Source organism: Schistocerca serialis, chromosome 1 (genome assembly GCF_023864345.2).
Source record: "Schistocerca serialis cubense isolate TAMUIC-IGC-003099 chromosome 1, iqSchSeri2.2, whole genome shotgun sequence".
In the NCBI taxonomy this organism is placed as follows: domain Eukaryota; kingdom Metazoa; phylum Arthropoda; class Insecta; order Orthoptera; family Acrididae; genus Schistocerca; species Schistocerca serialis.
In genome coordinates, this window is record NC_064638.1 from 682,826,708 (window position 1) to 682,849,537 (window position 22,830).

The following is a 22,830-nucleotide window of genomic DNA, read 5'->3' on the forward strand; positions in this document are numbered from 1 at the left end:
GTCGTGCATTATCCTGCTGAAATGTAAGGTTTCGCAGGGGTCGAATGAAGGGTAGAGCCACGGGTCGTAACACATCTGAAATCCAACGTTCACTGTTCAAAGTGCCGTCAATGCGAACAAGAGGTGACCGAGACGTGTAACCAATGGCACCCCGTCCCATCACGCCGGGTGATAAGCCAGTATGACGATGACGAATACACGCTTCCAACGTACGTTCACTGCGATGATGCCAAACACGGATGCGACCATCATGATGCTGTAAACAGAACCTGGATTCATCCGAAAATATGACGTTTTGCCATTCGCGCAACCAGGTTCGTCGTTGAGTACACCATTGCAGGCGCTCCTGTCTGTGATGCAGCGTCAAGGGTAACCGCAGCCATGGTCTCCGAGGTGATAGTCCACGCTGCTGCAAACGTCGTCGAACTGTTCGTGCAGATGGTTGTTGTCTTGCAAACGTCCCCATCTGTTGACTCATGGATCGAGACGTGGCTGCACGATCCGTTACAGCCATGCGGATAAGATGCCAGTCATCTCGACTGCTAGTGATACGAGGCAGTTGGGATCCAGCACGGCGTTCCGTATTACCCTTCTGAACCCACCGATTCCATATTACGCTAACAGTCATTGGATCTCGACCAACGCAAGCAGCAATGTCGCGATACAATAAACCGCAGTCGCGATAGGCTACAATCCGACCTTTATCAAACTCGGAAACGTGATGGTACGCATTTCTTCTCCTTACACGATGGATCACAACAACGTTTCACCAGGCAACGCCGGTCAACTGCTGTTTGTGTATGAGAAATCGGTTGGAAACTTTCGTCATGTCAGCACGTTGTAGGTGTCACCACCGGCGCCAACCTTGTGTGAATGCTCTGAAAAGCTAATTATTTGCATATCACAGCATCTTCTTCCTGTCGGTTAAATTTCGCGTCTGTAGCACGTCATCTTCGCGGTGTACCAATTTTAATGGTATGTAGTGTATTTTGCGACATCTGCTTAATATATACATTGGGTTCAAAGTTGTCTTTGTATTACCAACTGTATAAGGCTGCCTTTCCGACGAATGGATAATATTACACCCACAATGGACTTTGAGTCTTTCTTCCAGATGGTGTCTCACCTGGTGCCGTGGTCCTTATATTAATTTCAGATGCACGGCAGAAGCTACCTTTTAAGACTCTACATTAATCTTTCTTTAAAAATCTCGCTTTAGAGGAGATAAAGGTGTCAAAAGAGACAGTTCCGACATTTCGGTTGATAATGGAAGGAAGATGAAAGAAAAATCAAGACACATTCACAGGATTTTTCGACCTGAAAAAAGCGTTCGACAGTGTAAAATGGTGCAAGATGTTCTAAGTTCTGAGAAAAATAGGGATAAGCTATATCGAGAGAGGGGTAATATACAATATGTACAGCAGCCAAGAGGGAATACTAATAGAAGACGACCAGGAACGACGCGCACGGATTAAAAAGGGCGTAAGACAGGAATGTATTCTTTCGCCCCTACTGTTCACTCTGTACATCGAAGAACCAATGATCAGGAGTGGAATTAAAATTCAAGGTGAAAGGATATCAATGATACGATTCACTGATAACATTGCTATGCTGAGTGAAAGTGAAGAAGATTACGGAATTGGCAGTCTAATAAGAACAGAATATGGATTGAGAGCAAATCGAGGAGAGACGAAGGGAATGAGACGTAGCAGAAATGAGAACGGCGAGAAAGTCAACATCAGGACTTGTGGTCACAACGTAGATGAAGTTAAGGAATTCTGCTACCTAGGTGGCAAAATAACCAATGACGGATGGAGCAAAGAGGACATCAAAAGCAGACTACCGCTGGCGAAAAAGGTATTCTATTTGAGTAGTCAAGACAACTCTACCAACATCAAATATCGACCTTAATTTGAGGAAGAAATTTCTGAGAATCTACGTCTAGAATACAGTGTTGTATGGTACTGAAACATGGACTGTGGGAAGACCAGAACAGAAGAGAATCGAAGCATTTGGGATGTGGTGCTAGAGACGAATGCAGAAAATTAGGTGGATTGACAAGGAAAGGAATGAGGATGTTCTGTGTAGAATGGGAGAAAAAAGGCAAACGTAGAAAACACTGACTAGGAGAAGGTACATTAAGATAGGACATGCTTTAAGACATGAGGGAATGGCTTCCATGGTTCTAGAGGGAGCTGTAGAGGGAAAAATCTATAGAGGAAGACAGAGATTTCTGAATGATGACAAGAAGTTGCGAAATACATCAGTTGTAACTAAAGGGAATGCACCGCATATTGATTTACATTCTTCATAGGTTCAATTCCTAACTGGCACATATAAATATCATTCTTTTCCAGGCGCGAGTAAAAATCAGTAGTCCCGTGCAGCGCATTTATGACTACATAGCATTTGAAAACACTCAACAAAAAATAAATGGTATTTAAAATAGTTGAAAATTTTGTTAAAAACAAGTTAGCTTTTAAGTGTTTCTTTGTCTAGCATAATTTCTTTCAGAATATGTGCTACATCTTACACCTGCAAACGATTTCCTTATAGGGAGCTATGGAGGTGAAAGTGGCAGAGAGACGGCGAAATGGACTCGGCGTCGCTTTACAGGAATTCTGTCTGTTGTGAAGTATGTAAATATGGGTGCTTAGCTGTCATCCAAGGGAAAAATACTAAATTCACTTTCAGATGTGATTTTCCCATAGATACACTAGCGTCCACCAAACACCTCCCACATTAGACAACTTGTTCCATTATATACAATCAACTGAACATCTAGCATTAGGAAGCTATGGTGCTGGGCTATATTTGCTATCAAAATAAAATAAAACTGTCTTTATAACATTTCTTCTAAATATATCTTTCAGTGGCATTTCGTTGAAATTGACGTTTTAGTCTCTATAGCACATTCTTTTATTACTATCTGGTGTGTAGGACATTTTTCTAATAAAATTTTAATCCTACGTCTATTTTATCTAGTCAGTCGATGTGCTTCCTAGGCATTATGGTCAATTATAGAGCATCTCTGACTTTCACTTTGACCTAATTTGACACTGACCTCGATCTTGTTCGTAAAACTGAAAGTGAGATATTTTAGGAAAATAATGATTTGCACACAGCTGTATTGTCAGTTCATTAAACAACCAGTTTCGGTCATAAAAGGACCGTCCTCAAGTATAATCCGCTTAGGAAGAGTGGTTGACAATACTGTTGTGTGCAAACCATGGGTTTTCTAAAAATTTCTGGAAGTTGTAAATCAGCGGCTCCACAGAACAGAGGAACACTCGTATGTTAGAATCTTGAACATTTGTAAGACCAGACAAGGCTATTTCTCACATCCTCAATCTACTACAGCCTGTAGTGGTTCCACTGTCGATAACTTGTTAGCAGCACAATATAAATGTGTTTCACAACACTGAAGCGAAATACACGTCGATGTGCAAAGGATCGGCGCTTGATGCAGGTTGGGCAACTGACCGATTACCCGAATGATTCTCTAGGAAAATTGAAAAGCAATCTAGGACTTTGAATTCAGAGCCAACTAAAATGGAAGACCACATTCAACTTGTGGGGTCTTGCCGACTCGTTTCGTATAGGGTGCCTAATAGATGCTGCGTTCTCGACATGCTATACAACAATTCAAGCAAATAATATTAGTAGTTTTATTACAATACTTAACTTTGTATTTAGAACAAGTGTCGCAAGCGATGGGCGACATGCAAACAGTAATGTTCTTCGCTATAGACAAAGTCCAAACAAGCAATGGATACGGATCACTAATAACTGATATCGTAGCACTCTCTGCTAAGCCGTGCTAATACTCTGCGAATACTGTCCACTAATGTCCGCCCAAGGCTGGCAGGAGCGTCGCTTATATTCACTTCTGCTAGATGCCGCTCCAATCGTGGTGACGTCCTGGTCAGCGCGCTATTGGCTGACGTTGTCTCACTGCCTTCTCTGGTCTTTCGTCCTTCTTCTTCGTTCCGCCGCTTTTGGTTACGCCAGAAGAAAACTGAAGACGGAAAAAGCTGATATTACGCTAAGACTGAGTGTAAGGTTTCTAAGGAAATTAAATTTCCCCTCGAAAGGCGTAGCTTAAAAAAAAAGGAAGAAAAAAATTTCCCGGTTCTTTAGTAGTGCTCTACAAAGGCTCTTACCAGTTAGGATTAATAGAAGTAACAGGAAAGATCGGAAATAGAGGAGCGTGGTTTGTATCGGGTTGGACTAGCAAGCGCGTGATTGTCAGGGTGATGCCCACGCAGCTCCGGCGGCAGACAATTAAGGAGCGGCGGTGTGCATCAACGAGGGTTTTACGATTAAAATTGTAATCACATACGCTACAAGAGATGTCCGCTCACACATGACTTCTAAAAACACCTCTGGAAACGACCGCAGATAATAGAACGAAGAATTCTGATTGACTACTTATCGATAGTCGTTATTCTCAAGCGCCACTAAAAAGCGAAACGGATAGTGGTACGAAAAGTACATTCCAACATATGTTGAAAGTATAGATGAACGTCTATGCTGCAAAACAAAAAAAAGCAGAGCAGTGTGGTACACGATTCCTTTTTTTTTTTTTTTTTTTTTTTTTTTTTTTTTTTTTTTTTTTTTTTTTTTTGCACTCTCTCCCTATTGACTAACGGTGGAGTATCAGCTGGGTGCGACACGTAGCATGTGGTGGTGGTGGGACGGAGGGCGGCGCGGACACGGCGGCGAGGGTGTTCAGGGCGGCGGCCCGCGCTAACAGAAGCCGCTGGGCAGCGTTAATCAATGTAGGCGCGTCGGCAGAGCGGAGGTAATGGGCGCAGCCAGCCACGCTGCCGCGCTATCCATCACCAGCACCACGGCCAGCCCGGCGCCGGCCGCAGCTGAAGCCGCAGCCACAGGCGGCTGCCACCGTCTGGGGAGCGGCGGCACTCGCCGACACCCACTCCTGCCGTCCACTGTAGCTGCAGGAGCTCCCAGGTTCAGAACTAGTCACTGCATGTGACATTTGGAGAAATTATGGTACCAATACATCCAACTACAAACGAAAAATGTAGATACCATCATAGTATATATATAGTTAAGGCTCACCGGCCACTTAACCATCTTCTTCTTCTGTGCGAATGCACAAACAGTGCCAGAACTTTTACGGGAATCGGCAACGCACCGCGAGTAAAGAGTATAATGGGCGGGGGCACTACGAATGTAGTGCGGAACAATACGTTGAGAATGTGGGTTTCGCGGGAGGCGTGCCAGAGATAAATCCCTGCAGTCGCTCTATCCTCTGTGTGCTCGGTGGCTCAGATGGATAGAGCGTCTGCCAAGTGAGCAGGAGATCCCGGGTTCGAGTCCCGGTCGGGGCACACATTTTCATCTGTTCCCGTTGACGTATGTCAACGCCTGTAAGCAGGGTGTTCATTTCATTGTAATGAAAAATGTATACTTTAAGCAAAACGAACAAAACAGAAAATTTGATGATTAGTGTCCCGGATAGCAGGCTATACGTGGTGTACGGCGAAAACACTTGGCGGACAGTCCTGCACGATACAGGCCACCGACTGCGTCACAGACACAGCCACAGCTTGGGGAGTCTCTCCTAACCCCGTTATGCAAATCAGAAGTTCTATATGCAGGGCAGCACCTTCACTAGACAGATGGTTAAAAGAAAACTAAAGTGACAAAAAGACATAACAGAGTAGGAAGTTTCAACCCGTTAAGTTATTACCAAATGGTTATAATCATGCCTTGTGAACTTGGTATACAATAAAAAGGCCAACAAAACAAACACAATAATAAGACTAGTGAAAAGCGTGATCTGTGAGACGTGTTTACAGCTGTAGTTTCCCGAATTGTTACGATGTTAACGAAACAAGAAAGGATTTTCGCGTTAAAACTATTTTATAAAAGTGGTGCTACTGCAGTTGATAATGATGGGGACGAGACTTTGGATCCAAACCACCGTCTAGGCAAACATTGTCCGACCTTCGAGCTATGTTTGAAAAAAAAAATGTTCAAATGTGTGTGAAATCTGCTAAGGTCATCAGTCCCTAAGCTTACTCAGTACTTAACCTAAATGATCCTAAGGACAAACACACACACTCATGCCCGAGGGAGGACTTGAACCTCCACCGGGATCAGCTGCGCAGTCCATGACTGCAGCGCCCTAGACCGCTCGGCTAATCCCGCGCGGCAGCTAGATTTGATGAACATGGATATGTTATGGATGCATTAATATCTGATTGCCCAACAACAGTCACAACTGAGGAGAATGAATTGCGGTTATTTTAACAGTGACCCCAAGACCGCGAAAAACAACCAGACGATTAACAGCTGAGCTGGAATTATCACGAAGGACAGTGCAAAGAATTTTACACAGCCAGAAGTTTAAAGTTTGTGTTCCACGTTTGCAGGAGAAAAATGATTGGTGGAAGGGCAGATATTGACATGCCTCCACGTTTACCAGATGGACTTGTTACCTGTGGGTTGTCGTCAAGGACTCTCTTTAATCTCAAAAGCCTCAGGCCATTGCTGAACTAAGAGACGACATACGCGACACATTTCGTGATTTGGACAGTGATACCACACTGTGCCATAGAGTGTAACTGCGTTCCAGAGAGACTTCAAAGATGTTTTAATGAAGGCGGAAAACAGTCTGAACATAAAAAACAATAGTAAGAATTTTCTGTAGTTGTAATGAAACATCAATTCAATCTTTTGTTTAAAGCAGTGTGTTTTCGATTCGCAAGTAGACTTGCTAATGGCGAATTTCCTGGCTGGTTGACGCGATTATAGATGGATTATAGAAAATTACAGGAATAAATCGAGTATTGGAATACAATAGCACTTCCCCATTATTGTCGACAACCAAACGTCTCCATCTTCTTGTGAGAGGTGGAATGATAAATGCTTGGCGCACTGAAGAAGAAGCGTACACAATGGACATGACTTGTCGAGGCTGAACATCAACTACATGAGTGTGGAAACTTCTGTGCCATATGAGTCGACAGTATTAAGCTGCTGTATAACCTGGCATGAAGTTCCAGTTAGCCTTTGCGATCATTTATTTCGACTCTTCACTTTTATACTCTTAATATAAAAGTCGTAAGATAATTGACTTGTTCACCAATTCCCATGCGATGAATAAATTTTTGTTATATAACGAAGTTTCAAGTAATTTACTATCTATTTAGTACCACAAGTCATTACATATTTGAACATTTCTCCAGTTACGTAGATAATAACAAACATGACGTCACATCTTTCTGCCGCTAGTTCACGACGATTGATTTATTTGCTTCTAGATCAATGGCGACAGAAATTTCGGCAAGAGTGCGTCATAGCAATCTCGATGCGTACTACAGCAATAGTGGCAGTAATGCGTATCCAGAAGCAGATAGATTCAGATCACAACTGTGCAGAATAGAGTAGAAGGAAGTTTATGGAAACCATCCGGAAGAATCACTGTGGAAAGAAGTAGCATGCTGAACTCCTGGGGAATGATGAAGTGTATTTGATGTTTCCTATGGCTGTAGATGCCGCGGTAATGAATATTAGCATGGGCAGTGCAGATTAAGAGGAAGGAAGATATCTAAAGAAGTAATCACAGAGGTCGGAGTAATATAGATACAAGGGATACCAGGAAAGTAGGTGCGTATAGATCTTGGCAACAGAATTGACTGGTTTTTCAAGAAGCACGATATCGAAGGTTTATACTGCACGCAGGGTAAGCGCAAATACATCATCCACTAAATCACAACGCGAATGAAAATATGCGCTGAGTGATCGTAACAGACGGCAATGAAACAGGAAAAATAATGCAGATGTCACTGAAGCACTGAATGTCGCTCCCGCAAACCAGTCAGAACCAAACCCACATGAAGGTAGATCTTTAAGCAGGGATTGCAGGGAGAGCTGCAATTCCGAAACCATTCAGTGGTAATGTAAATTCTCGTAACAGGAAGAAGTGGTACCGAAGCCATAAACCTGGACTACGGATGAATATGAATCGGAGAGGAAAGGAATATTTGGAAAACACCGACAAGGAGAAGAGACAAGATGATAGGACATGTGTTAAAAGGTCAGAGAATGACTTACATGGTACTAGATGAAGCTGTAGAGGGCAAAAACTGTAGAGCAAGACAGAGATTGGAATAAATCGAACAAATAGCTGAGGACCTAAATTGCGAGTACTGCTCTGAGATGAAGAGGTTGGCAATAAAACCAGTCAGAGGACTGATGACTCAAAAAAAAAAAAAAAATGGATGAGTATTGTTGGGCACTCTTTCCGACTTCTGGACGAATTTATGTCTCAAGAGTGAACCATTGCGTGGGTTGGAATAAAACTTCAATTGTATATTCAACAAATGTATTCCCACACCTGTAGACTGAAATAAAGGGGAACATTCAACAAAAATACATTCGGTGCACTAAAGAAAAAAGTCCCAAATATTACTTTGCTCTTCAAGGTAGCATGCAATGGCGCTTAAATTGATTCTTTTTCAATACAAGAATACATTATAAAAACTATCTTCCATCGTTCAAACATTTTAAAATTGAGGAGACTTTATCCAGTAATTAACTATTCGGAAAAACTTTATGCCCATTTATTCCATTACTCTCTAAGTGTGACGTGATTCCCCTGCTCACTGAACGCCCCAATTATAGCTACTAGAAACAATATGTTTTTAAGTTGCTTAGTCCTTCCACGTGCTAAGAACGATACATTAACGCTTATTTTCCCGTGGACACCAGGGGAAAAGAAGCATTATTTTGGAGTGAGACTGCTAGATGCACATGAAAAACAATTGTCCCACAGAAGTGAGAACGTATTATGGTTCCAATCATCACGATATCTCCGCTTACACCCCTAACACCCTGTGGTGTAAACAGTCACGAATCTGTACCACTCTCTTGGGGTACTGCCGAAATTACGTTTAGATCGTTCGATTTCGTCCAGTTACGATCAACGTGTTCTATCTGTTTGAAAGACCTCAATCCAGTCACCAATCTCGTACTATAGCATGTCTATTCATGTTTTCTTCACACACTGCGGAACTGTGTTAAACAAAGGCATCAGTCTGAGGATCACTGTCTACGACTCCCTCGAAGAACAGAGTGAGCTGAATTTCTCAAGATCCTTGTTTGAAGAAGCTACGTTAATTTTTGTATAGGAAGTTTTCTTTCATCAAAAAAACCGTAATGCCTTCCATAATTCCACAATAGATTGGCATAAGCGATACGAACTTAAGTGGGCACATCTCCGACGACCCTTCTTGAAATCAAGAATGACATTTGAGTTTTTTAATAGCTAGTTGTCTTTGGTTCCCGCAGTGGCTGCTGCTACGAGAAGCTAACGTAACAACACTACACCACACATATATTATCTGACATCATTTACACCTGTTAATTGAACTGCGAGTAATTTTTTTATGTGACTGTAGCTAAACGGTCTGTGTGCTAAAAATAATTTCGTGTTGCTCTACACCTTGTTACATGTCTTTCAATTGGACACCTTCGGCGACCTGCTTAACCCTAACGTAGTCCAGTTTTCCAACCAAAGAAAAGGGACCTATAGTTTAACGTGGTATCCAAACCAAGTGTTGTTTTGGAAATTCTTCGCACGTTTCACAGGTGAATGACAGGTTAATGGCAGACTGAAAATTTCAATGATCCGATCGGGATTCGATCCAGCGTCCTCTCGGTTTCGCGGCACGCACTTTGCCGCTCGAGGCAAGGCTGGACTTAAGGTTGTGTTGGTTACGTTTCAGTTCACTGTTTGTGCACAGCAAAAGATAAGTAATTGTGAAAACTGCATAGTAAAGCCGTTGTAAAAGGTGGTCTTCCCCTGAGTCAAAAATATCGTTGTGCTTGGAACATGGTCTTCTGTCACCAGATACAGGAAGTAGTACTATAACGCTTCTGACGTGTCGAGTCTTGGGCACACACGGAGACCTAGTCAGTCTCCTTTAAGTCATCTCGAAGTCAGTCAGTTTCGAACGGTTGCAGAGATGCGAAACAGTGAAAATCCGACTACTAATGTTAAACTGTCATGGATGTTGTGGTATACAGCACATATTTAAACTGATTCTGAGAATTTCAATTTTATGTTACACTGAAACAATAAATTGTGAAATTTATTCATGCCACTGAAGTAGTTTAACATATGCATTTTTAAAAAAAATGGCTCTGAGCACTATGGGACTTAACATCTGTGGTCATCAGTCCCCTAGAACTTAGAACTACTTAAACCTAACTAACCTAAGGACATCACACACATCCATGCCCGAGGCAGGATTCGAACCTGCGACCGTAGCAGTCCCGCGGTTCCGGACTGAGCGCCTAGAACCGCTAGACCACCGCGGTCGGCTATGCATTTTAATGTGAAAGTTAAGTCTGCATTCGTTCATGTGTAATTCGTATTAAACTGCAAGAGTCACAAATTTAAGTGACATTTTTGTGAACTTCAGTAAGCAATTGCTCGTACTTGTCCCTATTTCACAAACGATTTGTATTGAAATTGTGAAATACTTAATTTATCCTAGTAGCGCATAAACCTTCAACTCAGTTTTCTAATGACGAGAAATGTATTATACTGATTTCAATATAGGAAGCTACTGCTAGCTGCACCGTCTTGACCCTTATTAATTAGAACAGTTGTACGACTAAGATTATCGATAATCAATTGATTAAAACATAAGCAAAATGATTGTTCTATTCGAACTGACACCCGATTTAAAATGTAACAAATTTACAGGAGGAATTTGTAAAGGTGAACTGGACTAATTCCTCCATCAGTTATAAGAACTGTATTGAAGCCGCGAGAAAAAAAAATTGAAGCGTTCTGCAAGCAAGTAGCGTATATTAATGTTTCAGAAATGGCCATGTAAATGTGTATTAGGTTCTTCACAATTACGCTTACATTGTAAGTGACAAAAATAGTTTTCAAGGCTATGATTAGTTAACTTAAAACCCGTACCTGTTATATCATTTGGACTTTGTGTTTTGGAAGTAACTGTATAGGAATGTAGTATGTCTTGACACCTAATTGGGTGCAGTTTCTTTCCAGTTATATTTATGGTACGTCAACTTTGTAACGTATGTGCTTCTTTTGTTGAACAGTGATTTGACCCGCAGTAAATAATTGACTTCAGGCAACCAGTTTCCGTAGCCGTTGTGGTAACATTGGATCAGCTTAAAAATTCTGACTTACGTTTAATCACCAGACCGGTTACAACAAGCTCTTTCGCATAAATTCTAGAACCTCACAGATATATCACTCGTTCCAGATATCTGTCCACTGTCGAGCAGTTTGTTCTCTGTTCTGCGATGATCTGTCCCAGTATCTGCTATGCGGAAACTCGTGAGATGAGTGGAACTGCCGTACGTTCTTCCAAAGTGAAATAATGCCAGAACACTGAATTTAATAAATTCAGTATTTGGGCCATCGCTCTTAGGTCTTCCGTTTCGGTGCTAGTGTGGACACTGAGGTACTGATTACACGAATTCGGTCCGCCTACTGACTTTACTTAAAAGCAAAAGTTTATGTGAATTTACATTTGCCGTACTGAAGAGCAACTGCCAGGTGTATCACGTCTTCTTGCATTTCACTGCGATCTGCTGGCGTTGTGAATTTGTACTCTAGCGTCGTCGGCCATCATCTCCATGGCATCATACACCAGGTAATTTATACGCCTAGTAAACAGCAACGGTTTTAGAATACCTACGTAGAGTACATTTGAATCTATTCTTGCGTGCTTATTGCTGCTTCTAGGGGACGTCAACATAGCCACGCAGATGCTCAGATATGCCGTAGACTCTTCTAATTTCCACGACTGTGTTGATGCTCCGGGAATCAAAAAACACGGTATTAATATGTACCGGATATGATGTAGTAATTCATGTACAATCAGAAGGGCCTCAAATTACTTATTCATATATCTTAATACCTTGATCTCTTATTACCTGGCGGCTTTGATTAAAGTTCATCTCACGTTTCAGACATAGTGCTTTTATAATTAGAGGGATATCGACCGAGCGAACGTGACGGTTAAGTCAGACGAAGGTGCGTGTAGACTGGAAATACCACCCGCATTTCAGATCTCCTGGCCTCCAGTATTATCTCTTTCACCGCGAGCTCCTGTTGGGGAATTCTCTTGACCATCCTCGTGGATCACACTCCCTTGGCGATTCTCTTTCATTTAAGATAAATGGATTTTCATCATCGTGAAATAAATATGGTGTCGGGACTAATCTGCCCTCCTCTAATATTCACTTTGGTGCCCGAAGCTACTGACTGAGTGGCGAAACTGTAAGACACGGAATCGATACTGGAGAACTGTGGCTCGACATACGCTGTCTCTGCTGAAATAATATGGAAATTTGTGGTAAGGTCCTAAGGGGCCAAACCGCTGAGGTCATCGGTCCCAAAGCCTACACACTACTTAAACTAACTTATGCTGTGGACAATACACACAACCATGCCAGAGGGTGTCTCTACCGACCCCACCGAAGCTTGCAGCTCACGCCTACATAATCTGGATCATGTAGGTGCGATCGTGGGGCTCTGGTTTCGGTATGCACTGTCGACAAAGACGTTTCCTAGCTGGGATCAGCGTCTTACTTCTTCCACTCTCGTGTAGTCAGTAGTTGATCGGATGTATATAGCTGATAACGGCTCCCGCCTACAAAATCTCGATCACGCAGGTGCGATAGCGAGTCGCTAGTTTCGGTATGCACAGTCTACAAAGCCGCTTTCTAGCTAGGATCAGCGTCTTAGTTCTTCCACTCTCGTGTAGTTTGTAGTTGATCTGAAGTTTGTATAGTGTATACATGATAACTATGGATCCGTATCGCAGAATATTATTTTAACAGCCAGACAATGAAATGAACTAACTTAACTATATTCCGTATGCCTCGGTAGGCCCAACGGTACCAACCGACTGCCGTGTCATTCTCAGCCAAAGGCGTCACTGGATGATGATATGGAGGGGCTCTTACGCCATTGTCAGCTTTCATGACCGTAGCCGCTAATTCTCAATCAAGTAGCTGCTCAATTGGCTTCAGGAGAGCTGAGTGCACCCCAGCAGACCTGAACGGTTACATGTACAGGTGCTAGCCCAGCCCGACAGTGATTAACTTCGGCAATCTGACAGTACCCGGTGTTAACACTGCGGCAGGGCCGTCGGCAACAACGAAATGAAATGCTATTAAATATAGGCGAGGACAGATGTATGTGAAAACACTTACCAGAAGAAGACAAGCGGACATACGCTACAGTATCCAGAAATGTTAATCTGGTGCTGGAAGGAGCAGTAATGGAGAATTAGAGTAAAAGATGACAAAGACTGCAATACCTAAACTACTCTATATTATAAAGGACATCAGATTCCGCAGGAACGAAAATATTACCATCCGATAGGGAAAGCCTCTTCATAACTGTTCAGGAAGAAAAACTGACAAGGAGTTACTGCAGTGACAAAATCGACTCCAGGGCATACCTTCATACGGGCAATGCCAACCCAGAATTCCTTTCTTGAATCTTGTCACGTCGATATGCAAGGACTCCATACGCTAGAATAATGCATTTGTCTTGTGTGCTATATCCTACACATATTCTTTGCACTTTTCGAGAACTCTTCTAACAAATTTATCACATTCGTTCATCTTTCCTAAGACTTACGTCACGTCTTCGTTGCTTTTTAATATCCTCTCTAAATTCTTATATGGCGTGGCGTGCTCAGTTTGTTATATATGGATACTACCGTGCTCTTGTTCTTTGCTATACAGGATGTTCGGTAATTCCCTTTACAAATTTCTAGGACTTGTAGAGGGGAGTGAGTATACAATGACCGGAAATGTACCGGTATCAAAAAAAAATGGTTCAAATGGCTCTGAGCACTATGGGACTCAACTGCTGAGGTCATTAGTCCCCTAGAACTTAGAACTAGTTAAACCTAACTAACCTAAGGACATCACATACATCCATGCCCGAGGCAGGATTCGAACCTGCGACCGTAGCGGTCTCGCGGTTCCAGACTGCAGCGCCAGAACCGCGCGGCCACTTCGGCCGGCTACCGGTATCAATTCAGATGTTTAACTTATCCACTTCTGATTGAAGAAGTGAATAAAGTAACGCAGTACAATTATTAGGTAACAATTCGAAAGGAAACATAACGAAACATCTATTTATCACTTAAGCATATTTATTTATATTAATACCTAAACAATACATGTTTACAATATTCCATGGTTCAAATGGCTCTGAGCACTATGGGACTTAACATCTGAGGTCATCAGTCCCCTAGAACTTAGAACTACTTAAACCTAACTAACCTAAGGACATCACACACATCCATGCCCGAGGCAGGATTCGAACCTGCGTCCGTAGCAGTCGCGCGGTTCCGGACTGCGCGCCTAGAACCGCTAGACCACCGCGGCCGGCCAATATTCCATAGCAAAAAAGAATCCAGCGTAGTATAGGTGCAGAACAGTACTGATGCATTACAACGGCGGCTCGATGTGGAGACCACCAAGATTTTTACAGACACAGTGCCTACGAAGCTACACATTCTGCTACACATTCTCCATCCCACCTGGTATCTCTTCAGTTTATAGTGCAGCGACCAGAGCTCGTGCTAGCAGATATTCCTCTGTCTCTACAAGACTCGCGTAGTTAAACTTTTGCCGGCCGCGGTGGCCGAGTGGTTCTAGACGCTTCAGTCCGGAAACGCGCTGCTGCTACGGTCGCAGGTTCGAAGCCTGCCTCGGACATGGATGTGTGTGACGTCCTTAGGTTTAAGTAGTTCTAAGTCTAGGGGACTGATGAACTCAGATGTTGAGTCCCATAGTGCTCTGAGCCATTTGAACCATTCTGAATTAAACTTTGCATACGACCCCGAAATCGTGCTGCCCTATTGAATACCAGGACAAGCAACTCTGAGAATTTCCTTTCCCTCAGCAGACATGGACGACTTAGACATTTGAATTGAAACCTTCGTAAAATGAAAACGGTACAGCTCCTGACATGTGTTCCTATTCAAAATCCTATGTACTCACTCCACTCTACAGTCCTAGAAGTTTGTAATGAAAACTTCCAAACACCCTGTATACATTACCTTGCTTTTATCGAAACTCGCGCCCGCCGCCTTCATATGAAAATGTATCTCAACGCTCCAGAACACCCTTCCTGCTATGATCCAGCGCGCTTGTGAGCTGTTGTTTATAATCAATTTAAAATTGCAGTTAATCTTGTTGATCTGTTGTGGATCTTAAAATATTAACAATTATTGATAATAAATGTCTTCGGTGGAATACAGAATTTAGTAGAATTTCGCATCAATTGTGTGCTTACTTTAGATACTCCGGATCGTAAAGACAAATAATTTCGTGAGTACTCTTCCCTATTTGAAGCCATCTCACTGAGAAACGTGCGTCTACGCCTGTTCAGATGTGTAAGGATTCAGTAAGCGTTTCTCTAATAAACTAGAAGTCCTATACGCGTCTCTTTTCCGCAATAAACACAAATATATAATTCAACGGTTTGGCAGGATCCGTTACACTGTCAGCCAGTTGATGTCAGATTCAAAAAGAAATAATTAAAATGACGATGTTTTACGAATTATTCATTCGAAATTTTGTTAGAGTATCTAGGTTTGACATTCGCTGTTACATGAAAGATGTATTTCAATTTAATACAGCTCATGATCTGGCCCAAACTATTCGGAAACTTACCAGTCCTTTGTTTATAACAGTAACAGGTTTTTATAGTGTCTAGATGTATAGTTTATTTTGTACATGTGTTGTCGGTTGTGATAAGAGGATAAAGACGCTGAAACCCAGTGTCGGTATAGCGCCCATTGCTCTAGAGTAGCATCAACAGGGCCACCAAATTTTGCGACAACGTGTGAGTGCGGAGTTGACACCCGATAGCGTCCCAGCTGTGTTCCATCGGTTTCATATAAGGCGATTTCTTTGTCAATACACCGTCATCAAAATAACAGCAATGTGACACATAAAGATATAAACAGTGCCACTATAAAAATGTCATGGAGTCGCAGATAAACTACTACGGTAATGCTCAGCTTGTCATCAGGCCGAGGATTCACAGGAAATTGCGATAAATGAAAAGATGAGGCCACAAGGAAAGTTACATTTTTAAACGACGTCTGAAAGCGTGCATATAACTAAAAGCTGCCTTCATGGTAAGTTAAATTTTTTAGGGAATAGTTTCAGCAATAAAAGCTTAAAATACGTATACTTAATATGTGATAAGAGCAAACACTGTGTAAGCGTATACTGTAAGAGTAAATTTATATAGGTTTACGGAACAGAAAGTAAAGTAGGCCCTAGAGTGCACCACACGCCCTAGCTTTAGCATGGGTATGCTGAGTGTTATGCTTGATGCAGCGAGAGGGTTGCACTAATTTTCTTCCTTTACTAGTGTTTTGGGTACGAAGATGATCTGCATCACGGGTAAAATAAGGTAATCCAAAAAAAAAAAAAGGGCAAGAAACGCAGGCGGTGTCTTTTTTCAGTGTATTAGTGGTCAAGGCTCCCCAGAGGCATTATGTCTTCAGTTAAACTCTATTTTCGAATTATTTATTCGCGTGTGAACTACGAAGTCTCTCTTACTGTGTTGCCACAGCTGTATTGAACTTGCTTAAGAGTATGCTATATTTTTCTCACACGCTTACCAACACTAGTGATGATATTATAATAGTAATGTAAATGAACACTTTACATCGATCATTGTGGAAGAACATGTTAATTTCTTTTCCTGAATCAGAGAAAGTATTGTAGGACCGTGAAATACACGATCTTGCAGTGAAACATGACAATGAAGCTGGATGAATATGTGATGCTAAACCCGAAACGTAAAAATTAAAAGGTTTCATGAATATACGGAGTGTAACTAAAATATGTACACAAAAATCCGGGAAACATTTTTCATACGTAGAGGAAGAAAATACGTTATATGGATATTGGCCCGGAAAAGCTTTATTTCCATGTTTGAGTTCAGTTTCTGCAACTCCTTTGCACATTAAGCGTGGCAAACACACAGGAAACCAAGGCCATCAGCACAGTATGACCTCTTTCCAAGGACTGCGAGCTTCACATTGTCGAATGAACCATTCGCAGAAGTGTTCCCAAGCAGGAAAATCAGCTGCTGATGGTGCCTGCACACTCTGTACGTTGTGCTGATACAGCACATTCTCAGGTAGCCGTCTGCGGACTGTTATGTGTGCCTCACGCTGTTCAAATGTTCAAATGTGTGTGAATTCCTATGGGTCAAAACTGCTGAGGTCATCGGTCCGTAGAATTACCCACTACTTAAGCTAACTTATGATAAGAACAACACAGACACCCATGCCCGAGGGAGGAGTCGTATCTCCAGCGGGAGGGGCCGTGAAATCAGTGACATGGCGCCTATAACCGTTCGACCACTCCGTGCGGCTGCCTTTCGCTGACATCAGGGTTGTCGTCATCCACACGAGGAAGTTCGTGTGCTTCTAGGCCTCCCCCAGTAGCGAGTAGTACACCTAAAGATGCCATACTCCCTATAATGTGGATGTAGCCGATGTCCAGTTGCTTCAAACGTCCTCCTGTCGGGTCACTGTCGTTTTTTAAATACCTTCCGATATACACGTCGGGCGCCACAATCATTACCATCTGTTGATCAGTACAGCACATGGGCGTCTGCCCACACCGCAGCTGAGTACACTTCCACTGTATTGCACCGTCAAGACAGTGACGAAAACTAAACGGTTGAAGCAATGGGGGTGGCTGCATGGCAATACAAAGAGCGAAATGAGTCACGTGTCAACATTACCTTCATTCATCGGAACAACAAACACTGGCGGAGAACCTAAGAATTACAGCTTACTGCACGTTCTAACCAAATGAATCAAGAGGGTATTTAGAACATTTCATGTAAGGAAACTGTTCGTACAGTTCTGGTAGTACGTTTTTCTGTTTCACATGATAATTGTGATTATAAAGAGAAGTAGAAAATGAGCTACAACATGGAAATGAAGCGTTTCCGAAATCATGTTCGTATAATACATTTTATTCCTCTATGTGTGAGAAATGTTTCCTGAAAGTTTTGCTACACATTTTTGTTGCACCCTGCAGAAATTTGCAAGGGAGCTGAACTGTAAACAGCACAAACATAGGAATTCCACGTATCCAGTAAACACGAAAAAGGACATATGAGACAAGAACAACAAAAATACATTTGCATTCACCTAAGGTAAGTGACGAAAGATACCCTGCTCAAAAGAATTGGAAGAACATGCCTTTGGGCATCTGACATACTCCATTGAACAATATTTGACGACTGCGTATGTTACCAAATTATATCTTCATCTTTCAAAAATTAAGCATACAACAAAATATTATTACATCCTCGATCGTTTGCGTAAAAAGAACTAAAATACACGACCGGTATCGAAAATAGAGTGGAAACGGTCAGTCTTCCCGTTTTCCTGGGAGCTTTTCAATAAGAGGTACGCCCTCCGTGAGCGTTTATCACTGCCTGACACCTGCATGACATGCTCCCTAAAAGTCTATGGAAGTCACCCTGTGGTAGCCGTTCCCAGCCTTGAATGAGAGCCCGTGAGAGTTCTTGGTGAGTCTGTGGTGGAACAGGACGATCAAGAACATGTCTGTCTACATCTACGTCTACATAGTCACTCCGCCTGGTAGAGGATTCATCGAACCATTTCATACTACGTCTCTACCATCCAACTCTCGAATGGCGCGTGGGAAAAAGGAACACCTAAATCTTTTCGTTCGAGCTCTGATTCCTCTTTTGTTTTATGATTATCGTTTCTCCCTACGTGGGTGTCAACAAAATACTTTCGCATTCGGAAGAGAAAGTTGGTGATAAAATTTCGTAAATAGGTCTCGCCGCAAAGAAAACCGCCTTTGTTTCAGTGACTGCCACCCCCAACTTGCGTATCATATCAGTGACACTCTCACCCTTATTGCGCAATAACACGAAACGAGCTGCCCTTCTTTGCACTTTTTCGATGTCCCCCGTCAATCAATCCTACCTGGTAAAGATCCCACACCGCGCAGCAATATTCCAACAGAGGGCGGTCAAGTTAGATGTAGGCTCTCTCTTTAGTGGGTTTGTCGCATCTTCTAATCGCTCTACCAATAAAGCGCAGTCTTTGTTTCGCCTCTCCCACAATATCATCTATGTGGTCTTTCCAGTTTAAGTTTCTCGTAATTGTAATTCCTAGATATTTAGTCGAATTGACAGCCCTTAGATTTGTGAGAATTATCGTATACCAATAATTTATCGGATTTCTTTTAGTACCCATGTGGATGACTCGCACTTTTCTTTGTTTAGTGCCAATTACCACTTTTCGCATCATACAGAAATTCTATCTAGATCATTTTGCAATTGGAATTGATTGTGTGATGCTTTTTCTTAGACGGTAAATTACAGCGTAATCTGCAAACAATCTAAGGAGGCTACTCAGATTATCACCGAGATGATTTTTGTAAATCAGGAACAGCAGAGGACCTATGACACTACCTTGCGGAACGCCATATATCACTTCTATTCTACTCGATGATTTACCTTCTATCACTACGAACTGTGACCTCCCTGAGAGGAAAACACGAATCCAGTCACACAACTGAGACGATACCCCATATGCACTCAATTTTATGAATAGTCGCTTGTGAGGAACGGTATCGAAAGCCTCTCGGGAATCTAGGAATGTGGAATCGATCTGAGATCCCTTGTCGACAGCACTCATTAATTCATGGGAATAAAGAGCTAGCAGTGTAGCGCAAGAACGATATTTTCTGAATCCGTGTTGGTTATGTATCAATAAGTCATTTTCTTCAAGGTGATTCATAATGTTCGAGTACAGTATATGCTCCAAAAACCTACTGAAAATTGTTAGTCATATGGGTGTATAATTCAATAGGTTACTCCTATTTCCTTTCTTGAATATTGGTGTGACCTGTGGTACTTTCTAGTCTTTAAGAACAGCCTTTTCGTCAAGTGAGAGGTTGTATATGATTGCTAAGAATGGCGCTATTGTGTCTGCATACTCTGACATGGGTCTGTAATTCAATACGTTACTCCTATTTCCTTTCTTGAATATTGGTGTGACCTTTGCTACTTTCCAGTCTTTAGGAACAGCCTTTTCGTCAAGTGAGCGGTTCTGTATGATTGCTAAGATAGGCGCTATTGTGTCTGCATACTCTGAAAGGAACCTGACTGGTATACCATGTGGACCGGAAGACTTGCCTTTCTTAAATGATTTGAGTTGTTTCGTAACACCTAAGATATCTACTTTTATGTCACTCATGCTAACAGCTGTCCTGGTTTCGAATTCTGGAATATTTACTTCGTCTTCTTTCGTGAAGGAATTATGGAAAACTGTATTTAGTAATTCGGCTTTAGTGGCACCATCATCGGTAACATTTCCATCGCTATCGCGCATTGGCGGTATTGACTGTTTTTTTGCCACGGGTGTACTTTGCATACGAGCAGAATGCACGATGGAGTTTACGCCGGGACTCACCGCTGGCCAACACATTACTTCAAAGTCCAGGCTTTGCAAGACATCCCTGCCGACGCCCGCTACATAGTCTTGGTATTAGAAGAAATACAGGGCCATCAGCGTATGTAGCAGCCATCACATGGTCCAACAGGATTTGTTCGGTGTATTGCATGGCGGCAACCCGACCATAGACAACGACAAGATCTGTATGACTGTCACCAGTGAAGCTTCCCCACATCATCACAGAAAACAGGAAATCTGTAGATGTCCTGGACAACATTTGGTAGGTAACGATCACCACAGGTCTCCAGAAGCGAACACAACCATCACTTTGCGTCAGATAATACCTGGACCCGTCTTTTAATAACACATATCAGCTGCGACGAATTTGCTAGTTGACGTGGGAACGGCAGAACTGGAGGCGAGCTGCGAGATGTTGTCGTGTCAAACGCGCTACTCTAACAGGACATCTGGGTCGGAAGGTCTGTTTTCGTAACATGTTCATTACAGTCTGATGGGACACGGCGGCCCCAGTGGCCCTTCTGACATCATTTTTCAGTGCTTTGGCGGCGCCGCAACGCAGAGATGTCGGGATATCGGTCATCACGTGGGGTTGTAAAGCGTCCACGACCTTGTCCAACTCACTTTGTGTAATGACCTGTCTCCCTATATCGTACCCGCAACCTGTGGATGACACATGGAGAGGCGCTAGCATCTACAGCAACACGACCGGAAGTCCATCCTTTTTGGATCAAACAGACTGCCCTTGCAACTTTCACTGCATTAAGACGTCGCATTGCACGTGCATGGTTGAATATAGCGTCCACAAGTTACTCCTGCCATCCGTTGGAAATGGAAATTTCTGGTAAGGACTTACGGTACCAAACTGCTGAGGTCATCGGTCCCTAAGTTTACACGCTATTTAATGTAAAACTAACTTACGCTAAGGACGAAAGGACGACACACACACCCATGCCCGAGGGAGGACTGGAACCTCCGTGGGGGGGAGGGGGGGGGGGGGGCGGAGCCGCGCGGACCGTGACAGGGGCCGCACGAATACCCCGCGCGGCCCTGCCATCCGCGTACCTCACTTCAAAACACTCCGTACTCAGCTCCTTCTGACACTGTAATGTGTAACAGAGCCAACAGATGGCGGATGACTGTTTCGCCACTGAAAGCGAGGATCTAGAGCTATACAATAAGACCACTGGTACCGGTAGAAAAGGTTTAACGTACCTGATATTGATGCACGTGTTCCCCTAATGAAGGCAATGACTTCACCAAATAAACATTTTTTTTAATGGATGCATAAGATGCAGTCGAACCTGTCTGACAGAAACGACAAAAGTGAATCAACAACTGAACGTTGCGTAAATGAATGTTAACATTTTGAAATCCTCTTGGGATACTGAGCTCAGGGCGCTCCCCACATTTCGTGCAGTACGCTTGCTTTCCCTCTCTTTCCCTCTCGGCCAAGTGCCGTTGTTCCGCAGTGCGCTTCCTTATCTACGCATCGGTGGTGCCGGAGGGTATTTAAATCCCGTAACGGCCGCTCCAGGCAATTTAACGGCCTCCCGTGCCCGTTTAGCGGATGGCGGCTCACGCGGTCGATGTCCACCGTTGAACCACGAGATTGTGGCGTGATGTCACTTCTATCTGGAGAGGAAGGAATCCGAATACAGTCCTGCTGGAAAAAAAAATGAACTCGATCATTACTGGAATCGCAAATACGGCACGATGCGCATTCTCTCATTTGCTTATACACAAACATCGATATTGGTGAATTTATAGCTACATTAAAACTACCCCCGTAGAATCATCTACCTGAGATATTAATAGATCTTTTCATCTAAACATCTGAGTGCTGTACATATTCTTTGAAAATAGCTATGGCTGATGTGCAACACATCAACATTTCTAAAAATGGTCATGCAAAAAAGAAGAACCACAATGATTATGAATTGTGGAACAGTGTGACGCCAATACGTGCTTTAGATTGTAGCACACACTGAACAATTTCAGAGGAAAGAGTTTACCACCATTGGACATTTCGTCCCATATGCCGTTCTTGATGTTGAGGCATCGTGAGAAGCGAAGCGCCCGACATGGTCGAGGAAGCGTGAAGGGGTGACTGCTGTTCAAGACATGCCCTACTGCAGTAGCCTTGTGAATAATGCCTGCAGGGCTGTGATGCCGTTCGCAATCAACTTGACTGAATATTTTTATCTTTTTCTTTTGGCGTTGTCCCGCATCTACGCGGGTTCGGAATGGTTACATGTCGCCATTGGCGTAGTTTAAATGTGTGACCAGA

At 42.8% G+C, this 22,830-nt stretch overlaps 1 non-coding gene across 1 annotated transcript; it reads left to right on the top strand.

The window, feature by feature from the left end:
* Positions 1–5,282: 5,282 nt before the first annotated feature.
* On the top strand, positions 5,283–5,357 carry Trnat-agu (transfer RNA threonine (anticodon AGU)). The gene has a single exon. It is a non-coding gene; the product is annotated as a tRNA-Thr (tRNA).
* Positions 5,358–22,830: the final 17,473 nt, after the last annotated feature.